The following is a 25892-nucleotide window of genomic DNA, read 5'->3' as shown; positions in this document are numbered from 1 at the left end:
AGAAGATTTGGACAACCCTGCAGTGGCCACAGGATTGGAGAAGGTCAGTTTACATCCCCATTCCAAAGAAAGGCAGTGCCAAAGATTGTTCCAACTACCGCACGATCGCGCTTATTTCGCATGCTAGCAAGGTGATGTTGAAAATCCTCCAAGGTAGGCTGCAGCAGTATGTGGATCGGGAGCTTCCGGACGTGCAAGCTGGGTTTCGCAAGGGTAGAGGAACTAGAGACCAGTATGCCAACCTTCGCTGGATCATGAACAAAGCAAGAGAGTTCCAGAAACCCATCTTCTTCTGCTTTATTGATTATGCGAAAGCGTTCGACTGCGTAGATCGCAGCAGATTGTGGCAAGCTCTCCAAGAGATGGGAGTTCCAATTCACCTCATCTGTCTCCTCAGGAACCAGTATGAAGGACAAGAGGCCACAGTCAGAACTGGGCATGGTCTTACTGATTGGTTTCCGATTGAGAAAGGAGTGAGGCAAGGCTGCATACTGTCGCCCTGCCTATTTAACCTATATGCAGAGTGCATCATGAGGAAGGCCGGTCTGGACGAGTCTTCAGCTGGAGTGAAGATTGCTGGAAAACGTATCAACAACCTTAGATATGCGGATGATACCACTTTAATGGCAGAAAGTGAAGTGGAACTCAAGACTTCTGATGCGCGTACAAGAAGAGAGTGAGAAGTTTGGGCTTAAACTGAACATTAAAAAGACAAAGATCATGGCGTCTTGCCCTATCAAGTCCTGGAGCATCAATGGACAAGAAGTGGAAGCTGTGACAGATTTTCTCTTCTTGGGCTCCAAGATTACCTCGGAAGGAGACTGCAGCCATGAAATTAGGAGACGCCTGCTTCTGGGAAAGAGAGCAATGGTTAGCCTTGACCGCCTAGTAAAGAGCAGAGACATTAGTCTGCCAACCAAGATCCGTATAACTCGTGCTATGGTCTTTCCAGTTGTGATGTATGGATGCGAGAGTTGGACTGTGAAAAAGGCTGACCGCCGAAGAATTGACGCGTTTGAATTGTGGTGCTGGCGAAGACTCTTGAGAGTTCCTTGGACTGCCAGAAGATCAAATCAGTCGATATTGTCGACCATAAACCCTGACTGCTCATTGGAGGATCAAATTCTTAAGTTAAAGCTCAGCTACTTTGGTCATCTGATGAGAAGAGAGGAGTTGCTGGAGAAAGATTTGATGTTGGGAAAGGTTGAGGGTCGCCGGAGAAGGGGTAGGCAGCGAACGCGATGGTTAGATGGCATCCTCGAGGCACTGCAGATGAAGATATGTGATGTTAGGAAGATTGTGAGAGACCGGAAAGCGTGGCGTGACATGGTCCATAGGGTCACGAAGAGTCGGGCACGACTGAACGACTGAACTGAACTGAACTGAATCTTCAGTGAACTTTCAATAGACCAACTACGTAGTTTATCTAATAAATTATTGCATTTTGAAATTAGGTCATTATAGCCTGCGAATTATCAGCGCATACAGTAAAAGGGACATTGATATCTATGTTTACAATATCGTTTACATACATGTTACACAGTAGTGGACATAAAATGCTTCTTGAGGGATAGCACTTGTTACGAAGGAGTGTTCATTCTCTAAATAAACCGATTGTTTCCTGTTGTGCAAATATGATTCAGTTAATTAGCTGCGTATATTTGGCACAACTCCTCCGATTTATGATGTCCGCCAACACTATGCCGGAAATTACTATGCCGGAAATACCATAATTTTACCATAAGAAACCTATTTTGAAAGAAGTAATGGTGCGCCTAGCTGAAGCAACTGCATGATATATAGCAAGGTGGCCCAGCTAAATGTAACGAATCTTTTTTAACTGTCACCTTCTCCTAGGCCAGTAAAACTCAACTATTACTTCCTTCTCCAAAGTTAATTTACTGGTAATGACAAATTAGCTAACTTGTTTTCAGGTGCAAATCGTCAATTAATAAATAGAAATAGCCTTCGGAAACAGCTCGCTGCAGGGCTTTCACTTTATGCAGGTTTATTTACTGACACGTAACCTGCCGCCCACATCTCTTGCTGAGTCAACGCGCAAAGGTCTATTCTCTCGACATGGAAGCGTTTTTACTACGTTAGCTGTCCTTTAGGAAGAACGTATACCGTGCAAATACTTGAGTTTACAACACATTGCTCTACAACTTGCGCGCCTTCTTCCTCAAGCCAATAATTCAAAAGTTAGCAAATGAATATTTACAAGCTACGCAATGTTGTAAAAAGAAGGTTGGAAACCAGGCGAGTTTCAACAGCCCTCAGGTAGTTTTGCGGGTCTAGCTAGACACTCCGTCCTTTTTAAAGCTCCGTTAAATTTAACACCGTTGTATTATATAGTGCAAAACCACTGCTGTGGTTGAACCCTGCTAAACCCAGACGCAGCGAAAGCTTCGTTATAAATATAGAATTAGTTACGTTTCTTGTTACTCATCGGTTAGCTTTATCAACTAAACGCGCTGTCATTGTCATCACTACTACCATCGATATATCATTATCACTACCTGCAGCGAAAATATCATATCATCCTTACGAGGAAAATTACGATATGTTATCTGTTTCTCACGAGCTCTGCGTGGAGTATAGTGATTGGCGCGCTTGACAGGGGATCGCAGGGGTAGTGGTTCGGTTAAAAAGGTGCCAATATGTCTTTGTTTATAGGCACATCTCCAATCAAAGGTCAAAGGTGGTGCCGCACTTTGTCCTCTGGCACATTTGAAGTCAAACGTCAGCCGTCTCCTTGGCCCAAGGTGGGGTAGTTAAGCTTTCGTTGCAAACGTAGCGGGCCATACTGTCCGAGGTAAAAAGGACAAAACAAATTGAAGACAGTCTAATCTCAGATACGCAGAATCTTCAAAGTTGATTTCACTCAAGTGTATTTTATTGATCAACTGAATTCATTCAATCAATGCGAGAGAATTGATTGGTAAATCTACAAGTTCAGAAAACAATAGCTGCTGCGTGATACGTAGCCAAGAACTTGTTCGCGTTTAATGAAAAATGCAAGCTGAAAAAAAAAAAGGAAAAAAAGAAGAAAGCGTTCTAACAAAGTTTTAAATTCCGCTTCGGCTGCTCTATATCGTTTTCCTAAGACTCACCTTCTTTAAATAATAAGTATTGTCTTGCTTTCCGCCCAAAGAAACTGCCACTGAGGAATTTCGAAACCTCGTTCTAAAAACGTCTTCTTTCTGTTCTTTATTTTTATAAAGGTCGTAATCCCGTAAAAAAAAAATAAATAAATAAATAAACTTTGGCAGTAAAGAAAAGGACCATTTGCAAAGCGACTGAGCGTCGTGGCCTTGCGGCTACGTTTATCTCCTCGCCTCGTAAGAGTGCTCGGATTAGGGACTTAAGCGCCTGGCTGACACGTCGCAAGCTTCTTTCGCCTTTTAGAGCTTTGCTGACGGGAACGGCGAGAGCGAAGAAAGAACCCAGTTGGCACCCGAACTGCGTTAGTCATTCCCTTTTAAGAAAAATAGACTGCCGCAACTGGCCAGCATGTAAAGAGTGCAGGCCAATATATATAAACGCAACATGGTGCTAAAGGCGACGGAATTTACATGCATGGGGCGGAGGTTGTCGTCCTTCCGTTGCTATTAGACGCCACCAACTAGCTTTATTGGCTGGTGCTTTTGCGGCGACGTCTATTAGCGCGTCTCAACTGCCGACAGGGGAATGCGTGGCGTCTGCGTACATTTCCTGCGGTTGCCGCTGGCGATCGGCCGGGATCGAGCAAAAGCTTTGTGGAGCCAAGAAGCGTCGGAGTCACTAAGGCAAGCAGCGCGGAATAATCCGTTTGGTGACAGTTCTGTAAACGGCAATAGCTTCCAGTTTCGCAACCCCTGTGCTCGTTTTCGTGTTACAAGCTGGAGCTAAAAGGACTGACTCGGCAGTAAGGAAGATCAGCTACAACGGGCAGATCTACTTGCGAACCTGTGGGAGACTGTTCCCTCCCTCACTGGGCAATAATGTGAGCGATGGACTCCTTCTTAATGTGCATTGTGCGCTGGTGAGCACTTATTCGCTCCTCAATTAACACATTCGTGGCTTACTCAGCAGTTGGCGCGTGGATGGTATAAGCCTCTTTCCGGAAGCTTGTGTTCCCTGATTCGCATTTGATTATATTGCAATGCATGGGTGATACAGCCCTGATAGACATGCGCCAGCTACATTCAAAGGCTTCTTCTGCAAAGGTACACACACATATTATATATATATATATATATATATATATATATATATATATATATATATATATATATATATATATATATATATATATATATATATATATATATACATATATATATATACATATCAAACGACTGCTTCACATAATTTTTCGCGAATGCAAACAGCCATCAGACCGCGGCGCTAAAAGCCAAAAAAAAAAGAAAAAGAAGAACAGTATGAATGCTGTGCTAGATAAACACAACACCTGGCCGAAACGCATTCCAGAAACTAAGCGTGACCCACCTTGGAGTGCCCAACACTGTTTTTGCAAATCATTTCATGCTTCCGGCTACATTGCTCAAGGCGATAAACAAGTAGCCAATATGTAGTACATACCAACTGGTTAATTCCACAGATGACACAGCCTTAACTCAGGGCGCTTAAACGAGGGATTTATTTCGTGTCTTCTCCCATCTAAATTCCGTCATGAAAAGCTGAGGGTCCATGAAGCCCACCAGCGGGGTACTGGATGTCGGAGATTTGGCCGCAACAAAACGAGGCTGCGCGTCACTTATCGCGCGCAAGAGGCCGCCGTGACTCAGGCAGGCGCCAGGGTGTGACCGCGGGTCGGGACCCCGGCGGCCGCTTTGCACGCACCAGCGACAACCGCGGGTGCGCCGAGATTAACAGGTGCGGAGCGCGCTGCGCGCCGCCGATAGACGCGGATCGGTGGCGCAGCCAGGTCCCGTGACGGCGTCTCTGGCGCGCCCAGATAGACGCGAAAACGGGTTCACCATTGGAGTTCCGCCCGCGAATGGCGTGGAAAGCTAGGCTGGCCAGCGAACGCCGAGGACATTAGTCGGGGTTCTTGTTCAAAGGCACCTCGCGGAGTTATGTATATATATATATATATATATATATATATATATATATATATATATATATATATATATATATACGTATATGCTTCCAGTTTGTGCATGCCTTCTCCGGTGTACGTTGTGTGCCCCCACCTGACAGTCCGCCGCGAACACAAATAAGAAAAATAAAAAGGAAACTCGCACGTGCAGCTGTCAGAGACTTGTATATTTGCATTAACTTGTGCTATACGTGTTATTCCCGCATGGCTTGCCCGTATCGCTAAACTAACAGGCCTTTTATTGCTGCTGTTTACGAAGCCTGAAAAAATAACATTTAACGTTAAAGGGCAACTCCGGAGGTTTTTAAACCATTCCGAGTTACTGGCTATCTTGTCTGTAAGAGTATACTTGAAAGTGCGCAGTACAATTTATAGAAAAAGAAGTGTAGCAAATAAAAGCAACCCCCCCCCCCCCAGAAAAAAAAAAAGAAAAAAAAAAATCTCCCTCAAATCCGAAATCGCGGGACCGAAAGTGCTGAGGCTTGGTTCGTGAACCTGCGCGGGCCCCTCAGGTGTTGGGGCCAGGAGCCATGCTATATGGGAGCTTTTGCCACATGGCTGGAAGGGCAGAAAGCGATTCGCTTAAATGTGCATTTCCGTTTCTACAACTCACACCCTCCAGGAACGGTTTTTTAAGGTACTGATGCGCCCTTTTGATGGGTATTGTGTTGCTTGCTGCACCTATTCAAAGGTTAAAACAGTACCAAAATGCACCTTTTTTGAAGGGTGCGAGTTATAAACGCGAGAAGGGTGCTAATTTGTCTACAGGGCTGGAAGACGTTTCGATATATATATATGACTATATAATGGGTATGTTCAGATGTTCAGATTAGAACGGTAATCGAGATCCCAGGACAATTTATTTGTTTCAATAATATCTTTATATGTGGTGGGCAATTGTCTAGACTCAAAATGAGCCTTATTTTCGCATGTTATGCAGTAGTTTTCTCGGGAAAATATCGTATATCACTAAAGGTGGAAAACGCCGTTTTTGCTTTTTCAGAAAGTTGTAAGTTTGAAGCCTTGCTGCTTGCACACTAAACGTTTGTCGTACATTGCTTTGCTGAATATATCTGTGCAAATTTTACTTTAATGAGAGTTATTAAAAACGTTTTTCTTGCCGAAATTGTTTTAATAAAGAATCGCAAGCATTGCTCTAGGAGGAACGCAAAAGAGTCGATTTTCAATCCTAAACGATTGCATGAAGAACTCAGTTGCCGCTAAATCTTTTCGTTTTGATTACGGGGGCAATGTTATTAATTTCAGGCAAATTTGAGGCTGTAGACCGTTATGTGTTTTATTCACAACGCATCAAATTCGCCCAATTTTCTAAAACTGCGAAAAAGGGACAACTGATTACAATTAAATAAAAAGTATCGTCTAATCTTATTAAAATCTCCCTGAAGGACCCTCAGTACCTCAGAATTGTTAGGGACTAAACACGTGTTCCATTATATTGTTTAAAAGTATGCATATTATTATATATCTGAGAGCTTGTACTGTAAATTATCAATATTTAGCCCTCTACTTTGGCACTATCCAATATGTTCTTGCAATTGAAAATTTAGCTCAATATTCTGCAGCCATTCTTTATTTCTGCAAAAATTTGTAGTTCTCCAGCTTTCTGTTCGTTTCCTATATTACTTTCCATTTGGTAAAAATTAACAAAAATATATAGAATGGACTAATTCGATTAGAATTAAAAAAAAAGACATCACCTTCTTAAATTTTCATTTAAACCGCTTAAAAAACAATACTCAGTTTTTCATGAATACCAGGCACTAAAAAGTATTTCTATACGTAGAATAAGAATACAAAATTAAATATAAAACTCCGCGCATGGTTTCATTCTATGGAATTGCTTAGACCTTCCCCTTAAGGAGTCAGAAATTTGAGTTCTTATTCGCTGAATTTAGTTGCATTTTATTTCATTCAACATCCAAAACCTTATCAGCGCTATAAGTAGTTTTCTGTAAAATGAAATAAATTTCCTATTTCTTGCCATTTCAATGAAAAACGCAAGGGAAGGTTTAGGTTATAATCTATCTTGCAATATTTTTTATTATATGGTGCAGTGGTCTGCAGTCCAGCTCTTAATTTTATTATTTAATATCCGGGTTGTGATGAAAATTAACATCAATATATTTTTGAAGATGATTTTACTCGAGTACTCTACGTACTATCATAAGCAGAATGCTCTCCAGCATGATAGCTTTGATGGAATTACATATGTCTTTATGCCTACGGCACGAATGAGCCGAGATGGTGAGTGTTCTTGTCGACAGAGCTATAAATGCTAGGCAAGACGAAACAACACGAAGCAAACCCGCCATCCACCTAACCTACAAATCCTCGGGTCTCGCGTTTAGCTTCAGACTTTACAGGTTAGGTGGATAGCGGGATAATACTCAGTGGGATAATCTGACAAGCATGCATTCGCAGCTCATAAAAGTTCACATTGTTTTCTGCCGCAGTGCTGGAGTAGAACACAAAAACACAATGAAATACTTTCATACACACACAATCTTTTGTAAAGCACTGATATGAAGTCAACACCAACATGCATACATTCATAACAAATCTATTCACTATACACAGAAGAACTATATAAAGAACACTTGACTAATTCGCAAATAAAACTGGTAACTTCCATATACATGCAATTTTTTACAAAAGTTTCCTTCAATGTTCTGCTAGATTGCTCATCCCTATACTCATTGTATCTTACTTTTAACATAATGCCCGTATTATATTTATAATTGCAAAATAATCACTGTTTCTAAAACATTTCATAAGTGCCAGTGATACTCTTTTAAGTCTGCGTCTGTGTCCTCGTGTCTGCTTAATAATCGCGTCAAACGATGTGCTCATCTGATAAAACCGTTATTTGCGCGCGAAAATTGGCCTAGCCAGGTATTTCTGGGTCTCACGTTGCAAAGAACTTCCGAAAGTTGTCTCAGATTGCACATCATTGCAAACGTCTCAGATTGCAAGTGTTTTATGTAGACTATTCTAGGACGAGTTTGGAACAGCAAAGCTATCGCCGTCAGTGAACGCGGAAAATATGACGCGCTACTGAAGTGTGTCGGGTTCAGGGGGCGAGCTTCACCGCAGCGGGCTCAGGAGGCGACGATGCATCGAGGCGGAAGACAGCCAGGGAGGAGAGGCAAAAAGTAACGTTTATATACACTTTCTACATGCTGAAGAGGGTACAAGTCATGAGAGGAAACTGAGCTATCTGTCCAAACCAAATCCGTCAGTTAAATATGGTTTGTTATCCCCAGTTCCCTAGCTGGGGAAACAAAGTTCATCGACACTATTCAATCAGTGGGGGCAAGGGATCACTCGAGGTGCCGCCCACTGCCGAGGGTGAACCTCCTTGCACATTTTCCGGTGGCGAGGGCAAATCTTCTGATGTCGATGACGATTTTGTGCGGGCGATGGAGTTTCGGTACCAGGGAAAAATGGTCCGAGAAGTCGCCTTTTCACGGTGGTCATTCACCCCGCGAAATTCCAAGGGGGTCACCTGCTTGCCTCGAGAATTCGGCGAGCTGGGTCAATGCTGCTCGGCGACGCGTCTTGTGTCCATTAAGCACAAGAATAGGTGCCCTGTTGTAGCCGTCGTCTCGCCACGGGGATTAAGGCTCGAAGGGCAGCTGGTCTCTATCCTGAAGGAGGAGGGAGGGAAGGAATGGTCGTCGCAGCCGGAAACACCTGCCGTCGCCGCCGCTTCGCTGCTTTTGTTCGCGGTCGCTCGCCGGCGTCCGCTAAGTACGCCTCCCATTGTCAGCTGCTGGAGTCTGGCCGGAACTCCGGTCACAACAGCCCGTCCGCCGCCCGAAGAGGTCTCGTAGTGTTAGCAGCCAACGCTGCACCCCGTAGAGACCTGGAGTCGGTTCAGCCGGGTCGGTCTGGCCACGTCAAACCCGGCCATCTGGTTCCTGCTTCCTTGTTGACCAGCGCTAGCAGACTCAGCCACTCAAAGCCCAAAACACAGCAAGCAGCGAGCGCAAAACAAACTCTGAGAAGGGCCAGGCTGCCTTCATAACAATGATTGCCATTTCAAAGTAAAGAAAACAAAATAAAATTCGTCCAGAGAATTTCAAGTTCTCTTCCAAAAGAGACCATATCCGTGAAACAAGGAAAAAAAAACCAAGATTTTTTTTGCAAATATGCTAGCTAAAATTTTGATCCATGTCGTAACATTAAAGATGCCATAGAAGGCCACTTCCTGTGAGAACATATCCTAAGGTGGAGCGGTAGGTAAACGATAGTAAGAACAGCATCAGCAACAAAAAAAAAAAAAGCAACTACGCAAGAAAAAAAAAGAAAAATATATGATATGCGTAGCCAGTTAACATCTGGGAGCCCAACCAGAGAGCTTTACCTAGGGAAACTTCGGCTGAGGACGGCCCCCATACCACGGTCACTCGTTTCGCATTGTAGCACAAACAGACGCGTGTAGTCTGGAGTTCTCAAAACAGGCTGACTGGCCAGGGCCGCTTTCAGGGCCAGAAAAGAGCGTTCTTTGTCCGAATTCCATTCTACTTTGACAGGTTCATTCTTTCGCAAACTGTCGGTAAGGGGGCTGGCGATTTCGGAAAAATTGCGGATATAATGTTGATAGTATCCGGTTAGTCCGAGGAATGAACGAATATCTGTCTTGGTGACTGGCTTGGCGAATTAGGATATTGCCGCTACATTTAGTTCTAGCGGGTGCCGATAACCGCGTCCGACAATGTGATCCAAGTAAGTCACTTGAGCTTTTCCCAACTGACATTTCTCCGCTCTCACTGTCAAGCCTGCCTCACGTAACCGTGTCAGTACATCCCTCAAATGACAGAGGTGCTCCTCCCAGCTCTTAGAAAAGACAGCTATGTCATCTAAATATGGAAGAGCATAGTCCCCCAGACCCTACAGCACACGGTCCATGAGACGCGAAAAACAAAAAGGCGCGTTTTTGAGGCCAAAAGTAAGGACGAGAGGACGAAACGTTCCAAGAGGGGAAATTAAAGTGGCGATTCGGCTCGCTTTCTCGGTCAGAGGCACCTGCCAATACCCCCTAGTGAGGTCCAGCGTGGATATATAATGAGCACCACTTATGGCCTCAACCCTTTCCGCAATAGATTCGGAATCGGGTAGCTCTGATCACTTGCGATCTCATTCAGACGGCGGTAGTCGATACATGGACGAGGGTTCTTGCGTGGCGCCTCAACTAATATGATGGGGGACGTGTATTCACTCTCGGATGGTACAATCAGCCCCATGTCTAACATCCACTGAATCTCAGTTGCCAATATTTCCTTCTGCCGGGGTGAAACCCGGTAAGGCCTGCACCGGACGGGCTTGTCGCAAATTAGCTCTATATCATGTTCTATCAAGTTATAGTCCTGCCGGGCCGGTCAACGAAGCAATGTCTGAACTCTCGCAGAAGCGTTTCTAGCTCTTCTTTCTGTTTATCTTCCAGTTTGGCGTCGCATTCAATTTTCTGTCAAAGTTTTTCGAGTGCGGAATCTAGTTGTAGTTCTGGGAAAAAATCATTTTCCATCTCTTCAGGAACATTTAGAGCAAGCTGCACAACGGCTTCCCTCTGTCTGTACGGTTTCATTAAATTGCATCCTCACCTCTTTGCGTCTTCCCGGCATTCTAGTAACATAGTTAGTGTCCGAAATCTGCTGTACAACCTTGCGGGACCCTCCCATAAAACATGTAGTTTGTTCTTCCGCGACGCAGTCAGTAAGAGCACTTTGTCTCCAACAGCAAAAGTTCGTTTTCGGGCGTTCCGGTCGTAATATTTTCGCCTTGCCCTGAGCTGATTTCATGTTAGCCTCCACTAGCTCGCGACATGACTGAAGACGTTCTAGTAGCTGCAACACATACTCAACCACTGTGGGGTCCTCTCCGCGCCCTTCCCATGCCTCGCGGAGCATCTAAAGCGGGGACCTCATAGAACGGCCATACACTAGTTCTGCTGGGCTGAAGCCGGTTGCCTCATGTGGCACAGACCTCAACGCAAACATGGTAGCTGGCAAGGAAGCCTCCCAATCTGTTTTGTTTTCATGGCACAAATCCCTTAGCACTCTTTTCAACACGGAGTGCCAGGCCTCTACACTGTTGCTCTGTGGGTGCCGCACGGAACTGTGTATAATGCGAATACCGCATCTCTCAAGAAAGGTAGTTGTCAGAGCGCTGGTAAAGACGCTGCCCTGATCACTCTGCACTTCGGCCGGAAAACCCCCTCGAGAAAACACAGAAAGCAGCGCTTCGACCACCTCTACCGAGCTTACCTTCTTAAGTGGGACGGCTTCCGGGAATTTGGTGGCCGGACATATTACAGTCAAAATATATCTGTAACCTGACGTAGTTACAGGCAACAGTCCCACTATCTACAACAACACGCCGAAAGGGCGCTTTGATTATGGGCACTAATTTCATAGGTGCCTTTCTTGTCTCGTGTGGTTTGCCAATTCTCTGCCAAGTGTCGCATGTCTGAACAAATTTTTCGACGTCTTTAGAACACCCGGGCGAGTAGAATTCTCTCAGCAGCCTGCCTTTAGATTTTTTTTATACCCAAGTGACAGGCCCAACCTTTTCCATGCGAGAGGGCGAGAACTTGAGCCCTATACTTAGACGGGACAACAAGCTGGTCGTGTTCTACTCCTTTCCTGTCCTTATACTGGCGATACTATAGGCCTGACCGGCGCTGGAAAGCGATGTTTTTGCGTGACACACCCGTTTCTCTTTGGTCGCTCAAGCTTTGCAGAGACTGATCTCTCTCTTGCTCAGCGGCAAACATTTCTCGGTCCACATGAAGGAGCTCGAGAAAACCCTCTGAATGCGGCAGCACCAGATTCGTACTGACTTCCTCTCCTGGCTCAGATTGAGCAGTTGCACATAATTCGGGACAGCCAGCACCGCTATCAGTTGTTGCTAGATCAGCGCTGTTATAGTGAGTAAATCCTGTTGCTGCTCGCCACCGTGATCCTGCACTTGGCTTACAGTTTCATGCTTACCCTTTTCCTCTAGCTTCGTCTGCGCTGCGATTTCTCGCACCTTCGCACGTGTGAGAGCCTGGACAGCATGGTCTCCAAAACTCAGCCCCTTTTCCCTGAACAGCATGTCCGAGCGATTGGAAAATATGTAGGGATACTGCTTGGGTAGTTTGTGAGAGACGGCTGCCTCAGTGTGAAGCACCCCGAACGGTCCCTCCATCTCGACACGGGCAATCGGCAGACACGCTATTCTCCTCAACCACCTGTCGTATCCAGGCGCATTCACCCGTGAATTCTCCAGCCCTAACATATTCAGGGTGGATGACGTCCATTGTAGCAGCGGAGTCGCGGAGAACTTTGCATGGTTTGCCATTTACGGTCAGATCCCTAACATAAGGCTGCAACAATCGCAAGTAGTCGTCCTCGTTATCCAGAAACGAAAACACCACTTTTGGATTACGGTAGCCGGTTGCTACGTGCCCAGGCTGCTGGCAGCGGAAGCAGACGACCGGCTTCTTAAATTCGAAAACCTTTTCTTTCCTCGCGTCTTCCTTCGAGCTGCTTACTGCACCTTTTTGTTGTTTAACAGGGATATTAGACGACGCAATTCCCACTTTTCCCTGTGTGTGAGAGTGCGCCCGATTATCCCTACCGACTTTCGCACTGGATCCGATGCGTGCTTTCTCCCATTCTCGACGGGTCGCGAACTCGTCAGCTAATTCTGCCGCGCGTTCCAAGGTCTTTTTGCAGGGCCTGTCCTGCACCCATTGGCGCATTTCATCTCCCAGGCTACCGTAAAATTGTTCAAGGCAGATTACCTCAATGACTCTATCGCGACTCTCATAAGCCTCTTCACCTTTCAGCCATTCGATCAGATCTGCTTTCAATTTGTACGAAAAGTCCTGAAACGTCTCGCCTTGCTTCCGTGCTGCCTCTCGAAAGCGGCGTCGGAATGCACCAGCTTTAAGGAGAGCTGCCTTAACTTTATCGTACCTTTCGGCATCCTCTTTCGACAATCTGGCAATTGCTTCAGCCGCTTCACAAGGAAGTACGTTTAATATTTCCTGGGGCCAGATGTCCCGCTGAATTCCCTCCTTTTCACAGATCCTTTCACAATTTACGAGGAACAGCCCAATGTCCTCGTTTGTCTTGTAAGGCTGCAGGAGATCTTTCATTTTTATTGTTCCGCCCGTCGGTTATAGCCATGACTGTTAGAATTATTTCCTCAGCAATTTGAAGATCTAACTGCATGAGTACAATTTTCCTCTCCTCTGCTTTCTCAAGTCTGATGGCCTCTTCTTTAGCCTCAAGTCTGATGGCCTCTTCTTTAGCCTCCCTGGACTTCTCCTGAATGAAATCCCAAGTCTCCGAAATTTCATTGCCATCCGCCCCACACTCATGAATAGCCGCAATAAGCTGTGGCTTTCTGTGGCTTTTCCCCACCTCAATACCAAGCTCTTCGCAAAGCGAAATCAACGCCTGTTTCTTTAACTTGCTGATGTCCATGGCCACCTTTGAACGATGACTTTCATAAAACACTGCTGCTTCAAAAGCACAAAATGAAATTACTAGTTTTGATAAAGTCAATGAGTTATCAAACCTGGCAAATTCTCAGAGAAAGTCAAGCGCTCACTATTTCCGATGCCAGGACCAAGCGTGGACGATTCCACCGCAGCCAACCAGTTGAAGTGTGTCGGGTTCAGGGGGCGAGCTTCACCGCAGCGGGCTCAGGAGGCGACGATGCATCGAGGCGGAAGACAGCCAGGGAGGAGAGGCAAAAAGTAACGTTTATATACACTTTCTACATGCTGATAGGGTACAAGTCATGAGAGGAAAACCGGAGCTATCTGTCCAAACAAAATCCGTCAGTTAAATTTTTAAAACATTTAAAAAACATTTTAAAACAGTTAAAACATTTTGAAAACAAACACATTGTTATAGGTATTTTTGTTGACTTTAGTCAGGCATTCGAATATATAAGTCATAGCATTCTTTTCGAAAAACTGAATCATTATTATGGTATACGTGGGCTTGTTTCGGCCTTCTTAAAGAGCTACCTATCACACAGACCTCAATATGTTGACATCAATGGCTTCATTTCGGGCAGAAAGCAGTGTCTGGAGTTCCACAAGGCAGAATCGTTTAGGCCCTGTCTTGTTGAATGTATACTTTAATGATAATGTACAGATTTGCTCAGGTACTAAGTCGATTATATGCGCCGACAATACGAGCGCCCTGAAAACATGACGCTCTGAAGAGGGAGCGATTGCTGAAGCAAATGTTTTTTTGGCGTAAATTACACTCATGGACTTCTTGCAGTCAATTAAAAATTAGCACCAATAAAACAAAAATAGAACAAAAGGGAAACGAATTTTGTTACAAGGGAATATAAAATTTAGACCTATAACCATTGATGAAGGCACTAGGTGTATATTTTAGTTCACCTAAGCAGTCTAATGCGTAAGCAGTCTAATCACGTAAGCAGTCTAATGCGTAAATTGAGTCGCATAACCGCAATATTAAATCGGAATCGCTGTGCTCTTCCGAAGAAACTTAACTAATGACCTATAATGCTCTCTTTGTCTCTCACCTATACTATGCCATTTAGTCCGGGGAAAGACTACAAAAACAAACGTACTGAAGCGCCAATAGCTGCAGAAAAAAATACTACGAATAATTGAAAATTTTCAATACACAGCACCAACTTCGCACTTTTTCGCATCGCTTAATTAAATTAAAGTAAGCAATATATATGAGCACAAATTATGCTCGCAGTAGCGTATAAGTAACGAACGACAAAGTTCAGCTTTTACAGAAATGACTGAATTATACCCTAATAATCCAATCTACAGCAGCCGAATTTCAGAACGCTGGAAGTCCCAAAATACCGCACCATAATACCATAATCTTCCACTATTATTGAATGTTCTTGAATAGGAAGGCACTGATATATTCAGTATGTCTCTCTCAAATATGTACAAATATTTTGCTGCTCATTTTCCGTTTGTTGAATTCACAAAACCGTTATTCTCCATATAATTATCCTGTATTTAGCATCGTGGTTTATAAATGCATTGCATTCTAGAGCTATTAGAAAACGCTCCTTTTTTGGGTCTGTAATTTATCCTGCATTGCATTGTGTGTTGCCCACCATAGAGGGCTTTTTTTTTTCGCCTTGTAAAAAAATTTTGTTTTATGTCCCAACCTGCTGCTGTGTATGCCTTAAGCGGGCGAGGACTTCTCACGCCGCAGGTACACGCTTTTCCCTCGGCCTCCTTCCACAACTTCGTGGAAAAATAAAGCATATGTGTATATAATATAAATAAATTTATCAGTATGGGGCTACATGCAAATAATATTAGGAAGATATTTAAGAAATGTATTAATGAGTGGAAATATTTTAAGGCAGAGACTTTTTATTGCAAAAGAAAATTTGTTGGTAGTATTTAGGTGATACGGCTGGTTGTTCCAGATTGTTATACCTTTAAGCTCTTGGAGATGCTCCCTTCATACGCTTCTTTTCACTGCAAGTGAAAATTGTCATACGTGCGGCTCCGTGTTGTGTGTGGCAAGATGTAAATATCTATATATCAAACAGGAGGTTGTTTCTCACTACATTATAGGCGCCTTCAGCAGTTCTCTTCTGACTGAGAAAATCAAATGGCAATACTCGTAGATTAGTACATGCTGCCTTCCTGCGTGACCAGAGAATGTAATTCTTCCAAGTACTAACTTTTGTAACTATTGGGAAGCCGCTAGGTAAGTACTTTACCCACGGCTCGATGCAATCTGAAATGTACTGATGCGAAGTACAGGACGTGCAGAAGTATTCGCGTGTGAAAACGAAAGGGGCGATTTCTTATCCTAAAGGCGCGCTCTGCTTATAAATATAATAAAAAAGCGCATTTTCAACTCTACGCATCAGTGTTCGATTTCTTCACGGTTCTCCCACTGCGGCTGATTGGAGCGAGAGTGGGTGAACGAACAAAGACACGCGGCTTTAGAAAGCGGCACCGAGTCTTAGAGCAGCGTGTAAACGACGCAAAGACGCTTCGAGGAAAGTTTGCATGGGGTTGAACGAGAACATGTCGGCGAGACAGGCCTATACCTGCCGCGCTGCCGGCTCAGGGGGATTGTTGGAAAAGCCGGGGAATTTGCGCGTCGAGCTACTTTAATTGGCTTAACCTTTGTTCCCTTCCGGCGCTTTTCTGCCTCTCTCAAGCAGGCCCCGGATTCTTTCTTTTTGGCTTTGATGGAGCGGTCCTTTTGTGAAGACGGAGCCTGTCACACACACGTTTTGTCCTGTTTTATTAACCGCTGGTGCAATTCTTAATTTAATAAATAGTGCTCAAAGTTCACGAGCCGCCTAAGAGGATGATTTACAACACTTGAGGAATAAAGCAATAATGATGGCAGTCGAGGAGAGTGAGCAACGTTTTTGATGCGCGTTCTTAAAGTGAAAGCATCCACCGGTCGTAAATATCAGAATAAAAAAAAAAACAATTTTTCGAGCTTCATGAAATGCGGCCGGTACTTTTAACCAGGCACTCGCGGCGAAAGCGGGTTGCCAACAGCTGCGGGTACGCAGTGAGAACGGAGCTCAAAAGGATTCAGCGCACGGCAATGAAAAACTACGTCGTTCCCTTTCATAGTCGGCCACTTTTTATTGCAGCATGCTTCTCCGTGTTAAGGGAATTTACTTGTTTAATTTATGCGGTTAGTATGAAAGAAATATGCTTTTTTTTTTCCCGGTTCTGTAGAATATTTGTAAGCTGAAGGGCTGTCGGGCTTCTCGAGTTGCCAGCAAGTTTCCCATTAACAGATGTCGAATTTGTAGGATTATACTTATGAGTCGGGATATTTTCTGAGATTATTTAAGCAGCCATGCTGACGAAAGTAGAACTTCAGCCGTTCAACTGCAAGCTGTTGAGAAATTAACATTATAGAAGATGATTTGTGTCTGTTGATTCTTTTACAAATTTCAACCTGCGCAAAACTGCTTAAAATATAATCTCGTCATGCATCAGTGATTTCTTCAAAATTTTTGCACTGTGATATGATAACCTCTCGGGACCTTATGGAAGCCATGCTTTTTCACGTGTGCTCAAAGGGTAGGAGAGAAGCCAGTGGATCCTTGTTTAAACTGCTGTGCTTAATTCCTTAACGTGGAATGCAAGAGCCAAAACGCGCCAAATGTAAAACCATCATAGAATGGCTTGCTGTGCCGAATGATGCCATTCAGTAAAACGGCCTCTGGCGAACGAACTCATCTAGTGTACTAGTAAAATGCAACGCCAGTTCAACTATAAGCAACTTGATGTTTTATGGCTTGTTAATGACAAAGAAGTAATGTCATCAATGCTTTGTCAAATCGATCATATGTAATCGAACGTTGACCACGGATATTTCCGACGTGCGATGAAAATTGCACGTTTGTGTTAAATTTTTAAATGAGGCAATAAAAATAACTTAAGCAATTACCAGTCGATATCAATATTACCAGTAGTTTGAAAAATTGCAGAAATACATGCCGGCAGCCGATTATATGACAATATATAATCAAATTAAAATGATAAAAATTGTAATGGACATAAACAGCCCCTCTTAATAATACAGAGATCCTTATTTCAAACCTTAAAAAATAAATTGTCTCTCATAGACCTTTTCCTCGAATTTTGTAGAGCTTTTCACAACATTAAGTTAGAAACCTGCTTAAAAGCTACAGATGTATTTTATACGTGGGAGACCGCACCAATTATTACAAGTTACCTTGGAAGAAAGCCCTATGCAATGCACCTACACAAAGTTCAATCAAACAATAAAATGCAATGCCCATCTCTGCTCTGGGCCCTTTATTCTTTAAAGAGGAACTGCGCAAGTTTCAGAATCTGATCAGGTTCAATGGGTCGGATGTTTAAAGCTTGTATTTAAAGCATGTGAAATATTTTGGTGCTAGCATTTGAAACAGTGGCGAAATCAGCGATGAAAGCGAATTTTAGCCTTCGCAAAGCACAGTGATGGCGTCGTGGACGGTACCGATGCATTTCCGGCATAGAAACACTTGAAGACATACCTGAGTGTTGTTTACACTGCATAGAGCAGGCCAAGACAACGGAAGTAATAAAAAGTACCATCAGTGACGTAATTACCGAGCTTCACCGCAGTTTTAGAGGAGAAGCTTAAAAATTAATAGTCAATTACGTCATCTCTTCGAACTTGACGCATGAAACTTCTTTGCATCTATTACTTACAGACTATCTAGATTTCAATCCTTGAACATCGAGGGATTCTAAAAAGGTGATGCAGTTGCTCATTAAATTAAGTGTGATATCAAGATCACACATATGCTATTGGGCTGAATGTCGGTAACAGCAGCATTTTAATTTCAAGTTAAGGCCTTTATGTGCTTGAACAGCGCGCCTGTATTGTGTCTGAACAAGCTAACATTATATAAATTTCAATAAATATTACCAAAATAAAACTGATGTTTTTAGATTCTTGAAATAAGTACTGAGATAATGATATTCTTTTTACACGTCTGATAGACCCAATAACTCATCGATAAAATCTCATAGAGAGTTTTGGGAGTTATATTTTCGAAGAACCAAACTGTTTACATTATGCTAATTTGTGCACAATTATTGGGGCCTATTGTCTGCTCTCTCGCCTTCAGTGTTTCCTGCCTTTCCAAATTAGACGACAAATTTACGTCAGTTTCGTTCATTCACTTGCAACGTACTTGCAGCGCCGCTTTCGTCCGTTAACACGTATTGTGTATACGCCAGCGTCAATGGGATGAGTATTTCCTTGTTGCGCCAGAGAAACAATTTCGGCGGCTTTTGGTCGTTTCTAAAGTCCACTTTCTTCAGGAAATCCGGCATTGTCGGCTTTGCGAACGAAAAGTGCCAGGTGGTAGTTGGCATGACAGGCCGTGTAGCTGCGACCTCGTCACTTGGCCAGTAAAGGACTGCAGGTGAAGGGCACGGGCACGGGCAATGCAAGAGCGCCAAAGGCTTCGAAGGATCACTACGAAGGCTGCCAGTAACTGGCCAAATCAGCGTTATCAGTGAGAATAGTCAAGCTTGAATGAATTTCGACCTGCGAATTTCTTTGTAAGCCGCCGAATTGCAAAATTCAGCCTACTGAAGACCATCTTCAAAGTTTTGTCATACTTACCTCTCATGAGTTGCCACTGGTGCATTTACGAATTTAGCCACATCCACATTCTTGGCGTTATTACTGAATCCCTCTTTAAGTGGCGAACAGGTGTGGACTCGATTGCAATCAGTAAAATCTGAATGGGGTCCGAAGAATCATATAAGTATTTAAGTGACAACATGGGCGCCAGTTTATGGTGCAGAGCACAAATTCAGCAGTGCAAATTGAAACAGCGATAAGCCGAAGAGGAATGCATGCAGTCTTTAGCCGTACTACATGCACCACAAAATGGCCGCCACTCAGATGTAGGTGCATGCCCCCTATAGGCGTACAATGAGAAACGCGTCCTTCCACAATGGTCAGACTTCACTAATCGCAGGTGTTGAGAGACAACTTCCTTTAATTTTGCCGTCTGCATCGCACTTACAGCGTCTCAAATTATTGCACAGAAAGGGCCTCAGGAGAGCCGTTGGAGTTCCGCAGGTGGCAGCGAACAGTGCAGTTCTTCATGCGTCCCTGCCAAAATCTGTTAGCCTTATCGCTTAACAAAGATTAACAGGTTCGCCTTGAATGAGGGTTTGTTGCTGAACGGGATTTTGAAGTCTGCAATCGTGGTCACATCAACTGAGAGGTGGGAAAACTTTCACCGGTGTATCACGTGAACGGTTACGAGAACATAAACTCTGCTGAAAAACGGAACTTTGTCTCATCAGTGCAAATGAATGCGTGAAGGGAAAAAAGCTTCAAGACACTGGTATTATCAGCAAGCAATTGAGAAATCTCCACCGGATTGGAAAGTAGTTTAGCACTCAATCGATCATGATACATAAAAACAAATGTAAATGTTTAGATACGCATTAGATTCCGTTGAATCACTTGCGTTTCTCTATTTGCTTTCTTCTTGATCTCGAGCGAGCTGATTGACCTGTGGTTCTACTCTTCCCCCTTCCAGCTCTCCCCTCATGGCTATATAAACAGTATTTCTCAACTCAATAAACAGTCAAGGGCTCTTGTTATCGCTTAGTTCTTTAGCGAGCACAAGTCAGCCCTATATTATTCAAGTGAAATTCAAGCCTCCTCGATTAGACCACGTGACAATATATACGCTAGAGTTGTTTCGCAAGGAAGTAACTATCACACACTGCATGGGGTGGCATGTTAGTTTCCCTTCTCCCTATGAGACATATAACCGTGTTATGTCCTGGTTTTAGTAAATAATATAAAGCATTGTCCATAAAAAATAATAAAGAAACCAAACTATGCACTTAAAGCTTGGATGACGATAAAATTACTCAAAGTGATTAAGACAAAAGCCAGTTTGTATCAAATTTTTCTGCCAGTCTCTGTAGATTTCAGTGCTTCCATAAAATGAAGAAAATGTTAAACAAGCTTTTGAAATACACAAATTGCGTTTATAATGCACATCTATTAGAAGGCACTATACGGGTTTGAACAAAACCGGATGAAACCGATAGCTTCTTTCTGTTATCCAACCTTCAGATAAGAACTTTATTCATGACCAACAGAGAAAGCTCCCGCAGAAGAATAGAATGAATATTTTTTTACCGTTAGTCCCCAGTGATCACAAAGCTGATGCATCTTCTGGCTGAGTATTTTTTAATCTATTGTGACGCCCAAAATGTGTTTTTTTTTCTTACAACGAAGCAAATGCGAGGATATGAACGGCGTGAAAATGCAGCTTGTTGGCGTCGCGACTGACTCTATTTTAACATACGTTTACAACGTACTTTTTTCTATCGGTGTTATTAAAAAATGTTAATGTGACGTGTACAACTAAGAGGAAGATAATGCAGGAAATTGTGAGCCGAAAACCCCGTGAAGAAATTCGATGGACACGTAGTCTTTTCCTCTAATCAGAGACAGGATGCGACAGCGTTTAATTGTTACTGTTAGTGGTTCCATTTTCCCACGTATATATATCGACATTATTCCGTTTTTAAGAATAATGTGGGAAATTTTGCACGGAATACTTATAAAAGCGACAGCCTCTGTGAGACTGCTATATTTTTCACACTTTCGACTCCGTGTCAACGAAGAGATTGTCCGCACATGACCGACCCCGCTAGCCTCAGATCACGTGACGTCGGCTCGAAACGCACGGACTTTTCGCATACGCCGGGTTTTTCTGCACCACGGGAATCTCAGTGTCTCAAGGTATACCGCCAATTTCGCAAGGCTAACTCATTCAAGAAAATTTTCTTTGTGTTGCATCGCAATATGGCCTGCCAACACGATGACCTCTTGAGACAGCTATGCGCCATAACAAATACGTAATTTTTGTTAATATTGATGCTAACATAAATATATGTTCAAAATTAAACTTCCTTGCCACAAATATTAAGCCCAGTATACCTCAGACAGGTATTATGGACAAGCCGTTCTTTAATGCTTATTGTCCAGATTACGTTACAAAATATATTATTTATGAAGCTGACAGTAATTTTTTGTAGAAAGCAATGAAAATGACCTTGTGGAAATAATCAACATATTTTTGGGTAAACTGCGTAAATGGTCGCAACTTACAATTAAAGTGCACTAATGAAAGGGGTTCTCTTTCAAGGTAAACAAAATATGTTCCTCTTAATCAGCTATAAGTCAACGTTGTGAAGATGGAATTTTCTTTAACAGCTGGGTGTTATTTTTCATTGGAATATGCTATGAATGTTTCACAGCGATAAATTACCAACTAGGCGTAACAGGTGCAAAGCACTAGGTTTATTGAGAAAAGTGCAGCACTTTTTATCTGTCCCAAAGAAGGTATTACTGTACACTGTTTGCTGTTAATTTAATTATTGCCATTTCTTTAGGGTAGCGATACTAATAAGTTAGCAGGTCGGCTGCGCTGCAAAAAAGATAACATAAAAACAAGTTCCATTTCAACGTCAAAATTTGCCATCTGTTCCCCAAATTCAAGGCTTCGTGCTCCCTGAAATGGGAAATCCTGTCGCCATAGCATCTCATTCCACCCGTCACTATGAACAATGATGAACTCGCATACCTACGGTTGTCACATGTTGAATCACTGCCTGCCAAATACACTAAGGCCAAACCAAGAACAGCTGTGCGTTCTCACAAAGAAAGCGTATACGTATACTGCGATCACTTTTGCTCAGTGTTAACTGTTCGATGTTGTGTGAGGGGACACTCCCGCGGGGAAAAGATGGGCACCTGTCGTAGATGACAGACATGTTGAATACGGGCCCTAATTTCCCTGCTTTACATTCACAAACCTGGCCAAGCGTTCCCTGACCGTATTTTTTTTCTTTCAGCGCTGCCTTATTGTGGCATCAATTTGGCAGCAGTGGAACGACGCTGCTGATACCGCTATGAAGAGGGGCATTATTCAATCCTGAATATTATTGCCCATAATAGAGAACTGCCTCAATTATAATGACATTTCGACTCATTGAATTCGCGTAATGAGTCTTGAGCTCATGATGCGATTTTTTCATCGAGTCAAAATGTAGGCACTGTTCATGTTTGCGGAGCAAATATATGTAAATTCAAAGAGAGAGCTGGCGTGACACGTTATGTTTTTTTAAATGTCATTGCAATTACGCAGACTATATAGCTTAGTGTCGGGCTACGGTTGGGCCTCCCCTCATCGCAATTGCACGGCCTCGCCGTTCCCCGTCTTGTGCGTTTCATAGGTTCTTCAATGCAAGCGCAGGTGCCGTTGACGATTCAAAATTCGGCGAGCGTTTGCCGAAAGCGACACTCGTGTGTTCTGGCGTCGAAATGAGCCAACATTCATGTGGCCGTTGCTGGCGAATGCGGCGCCGTCGTTGGTCGATTAAGCGAGGAATAAAAGAGGGCGATTAAGGGAAACGCGAGAATATTGATATATGAATTGGGTTTAAGGCCAGACCTGCTACGCTAGACAATGAAGGCTCACTGGTTCAGCCGTGTTTAAAGGGGACATAGTGAATGCGTTGTGGTCCTTGAGTTTATGGCGTAGCATGAGTACATATGCAGATGCTGTCATTAGGATATTGCTGATGAGTATTTAGTAATTCCGGCGTTGCTATCGCAATCTGAATAAAAAGAAAACAACAGATCAGAGGAGGTTGTTTTCTGAGTCAACCGCATGCAAAGCTTGCGTAGTATCGAAAGTGTCGCTAGGTCGCGTGACCTCGAGTCATTTGATTGGGGGAAACGCCGGAATATGATGTTGCCACCTCCTCCGGTTCTGTAGAGGCAACACTCAGCGTTTCGACCAATCAGATGACTCGAGGCCACGTGAGATAGTGACACTTCGATAACAACGCAAACCCGGAATACGGGCCCTGGTCAATTACCGCCTTCCGCCCTTAAGGCAAAGCTTAAGCTTATCGAAAGGTAATAATACACACCTAAATGGATCGCCAGGAGATGGTGATACATCGGTCCAGCATATGATCGTATGCTCATTTATGGAGAGACCATCGATAAAAAAATGTATTGCAGGAGGCGACCGCCTTCCATAAGACCGCGCTTAACGGGTGTGCTTTAGCAAAGCTGGTGCTTCAAGTGATCCGCTATCTTGGTGTCCAAAACGTCCTGGTGGTGCTTTAACAGCTCATTAGGGTTTAACGCGCGTTTCCACTGGAATCCGCGTTCAGCTTTTCCCATATCACACACTTCCGCATTATAACGCATCACCAGCTACTGGCAGCGACAACATTTTTGGCATTTATTTCATGGCATTGCAACTGTTTCCAATGCCCTCCTCCAGCTCTCGCAGAAGAAGCCCCATTCGTCGCGCTTACCACCGAAAACGTGTAGGAGCCGCCGCTGCTGTCGTCGGATTAGCGGCCTCCGAAAGGCCTAAGCCGATTAGGACCCCTCGGCCGCAAGCCCGCCTGAGCCGATCGACGCGAATCTTGGCGGCCTCGGGGTACACAGGTCAGCTGGTTCATCGGCGACCCTTTCTCGGCCCCTCGAGTGCCTCTCACGTCGATCGGGACTGCAGCAGCTGCGGGCCGAGAGCCCATTAGGCAAATGGCCGTGTCCCGGCACGTCACGTAATCGCGTGGCGTGACGTCACGGGGCTCCGTAGCCGGCACGCCCTCGGCTCTCGGGTGTGGTCCCAGCGGCCAGGGTGCGGCCCCCGGGGAGCGCAGAAGGTCGGAGGCAGCCGAGGCATCCTCGCCGCCACGATGGCAGCTCCGGGCCAACTGTGACTCACCGCAGCATGAAACGTCAGACAAACCATTCTGCGTCAACAGTAGTGGCACCAGTACTCTGGTTCCGATGACCTCTTCACAACCGCTGTACTTACCAGCCAGCCATGTCGGTATTGTCTATAATGTTCTCTTAATGATGGCTCTAATGAAGCGCGGCCACACGCAATAGCAGCAACCAGGTGATTCGCATCTTCCAGCCTCCATAAAAACTAGCGTCTTAAAGTGTTACACAACAATATGTGTGAATACTTTTTCGAGGCCATCGCTAAAATTATTTTGAACACGGCGGAAAAGGGACGTCTTTCACGCTTGTTTACATCATGCTGTTTCTTTACTTTAGACACGCCTGTACTCAGGATGCGTTCTTGCCTTGCATATAACACCATGATCGGGTATTTGTTTTCCTGTGTCTCACCTGTGCTGGCCTAGCCTAGGTCGTGGATTATCATATTCCAATAGGTGTAGATTCGTCGCTTGTTTTGTTCAGGTGGTTACATGGCTCGGCTCTATTACACAGGGAGGGTATGTGGGAGCAATAAAATTAATTTGCAGGGGGCGCTGGTCTTGTCATTTTCATGCGCCTTAAATGTCTTGGCCCCTTTGGCGGCTTCTCAAATGCGTTGGCAGAGTCAGGAAAACAACAACAACAACAAAAAAAAAAAAAAAATCTCAGGTATCCTGCATTCTGAAAAAACAAAAGCCTCATCTGCAATTCATAGCTATCCTGGAATTAAATCGGCAAAGCGATCAACATGGTGCTTTTAAATAAAGGATCTGAGGCAACGCTCCTGAAAAATAATGCAAACAGTGCATTCCACAGGGCGGGGGGAAGCCGAGCGCAGGTATGTTTGAATCATCACTGCTCCGTCTGAAAAGGACCTAGGTGGTTTTATAATGTACTAAACGTCTACAGGTGATAACGTGTGCGAGATTGTTTATGCCATTATGCACAAAACACCGACGCAATCGCCGACTAAAAGCACTTCCTTCAAACCTCCCGCGTCGCGCGGAGGAGAGCAAAACTTGGCCCATGCCGACCGATGTCTCCAAGCTACCTCAGATCAGCCTTGTCTCTCGTGCTTGTTGTGGACAGAACACGTCGACCATATATCGGCCTAAGCGTGCTCGAGCATGTGCTATGATTATATATATAAAGTTGTACGTCAAAGGATTAGGAGGGACCGAGGTTTTACTGTTGAGACAATAACAAGCAAAGGATCATGGCGCAGTGTAGTTATATCTATGGCAGCTAAATGCTTCAGAAAGTTGTGCTGCGTGTGAATCTGGGCCCTGAAGCCATTCTGGACCAGCTATATCTTGCACACGTACTTGCAGTGCGTCTAAGGCTGTTCGACATCGCAAAAAATTGCAAATGTTGCATTGGGGCCGCGGCGACCGCGTTTCGACTGATGCGAAAAGCAAGGCGTCCGTGTGCTGTGCCATGCCTGT

At 44.1% G+C, this 25892-nt stretch overlaps 1 protein-coding gene and 1 long non-coding RNA gene across 12 annotated transcripts in view; one reads left to right on the top strand and one right to left on the bottom strand.

The window, feature by feature from the left end:
• Window positions 1–22445, bottom strand: part of LOC146206762 (uncharacterized) — a 78898-nt gene extending 56453 nt beyond the window's left edge. For 4 of the 10 annotated variants that reach the window (XR_014704514.1, XR_014704507.1, XR_014704513.1 and 1 more), the window contains exons 1-2: window positions 22277–22442; window positions 19276–19393 (exon numbers count right to left, since the gene is read on the bottom strand). This is a non-coding gene — a long non-coding RNA (uncharacterized LOC146206762). Of the gene's footprint in view, window positions 1–13732; window positions 13826–19275; window positions 19394–22276 lie in introns of all 10 variants that reach the window. The other 6 variants (XR_014704512.1, XR_014704508.1, XR_014704516.1 and 3 more) reach the window with 6 other exon arrangements.
• Window positions 1–25892, top strand: part of kn (EBF transcription factor knot) — a 172773-nt gene that overhangs the window by 32221 nt on the left and 114660 nt on the right. The window lies entirely within an intron of this gene.

This window comes from Amblyomma maculatum, chromosome 1, assembly GCF_055883805.1.
Source record: "Amblyomma maculatum isolate TAMU_Amacu chromosome 1, ASM5588380v1, whole genome shotgun sequence".
In the NCBI taxonomy this organism is placed as follows: domain Eukaryota; kingdom Metazoa; phylum Arthropoda; class Arachnida; order Ixodida; family Ixodidae; genus Amblyomma; species Amblyomma maculatum.
Note: the sequence above shows the minus strand (reverse complement) of the source record. Positions and strands in the feature narration are given on the sequence as shown.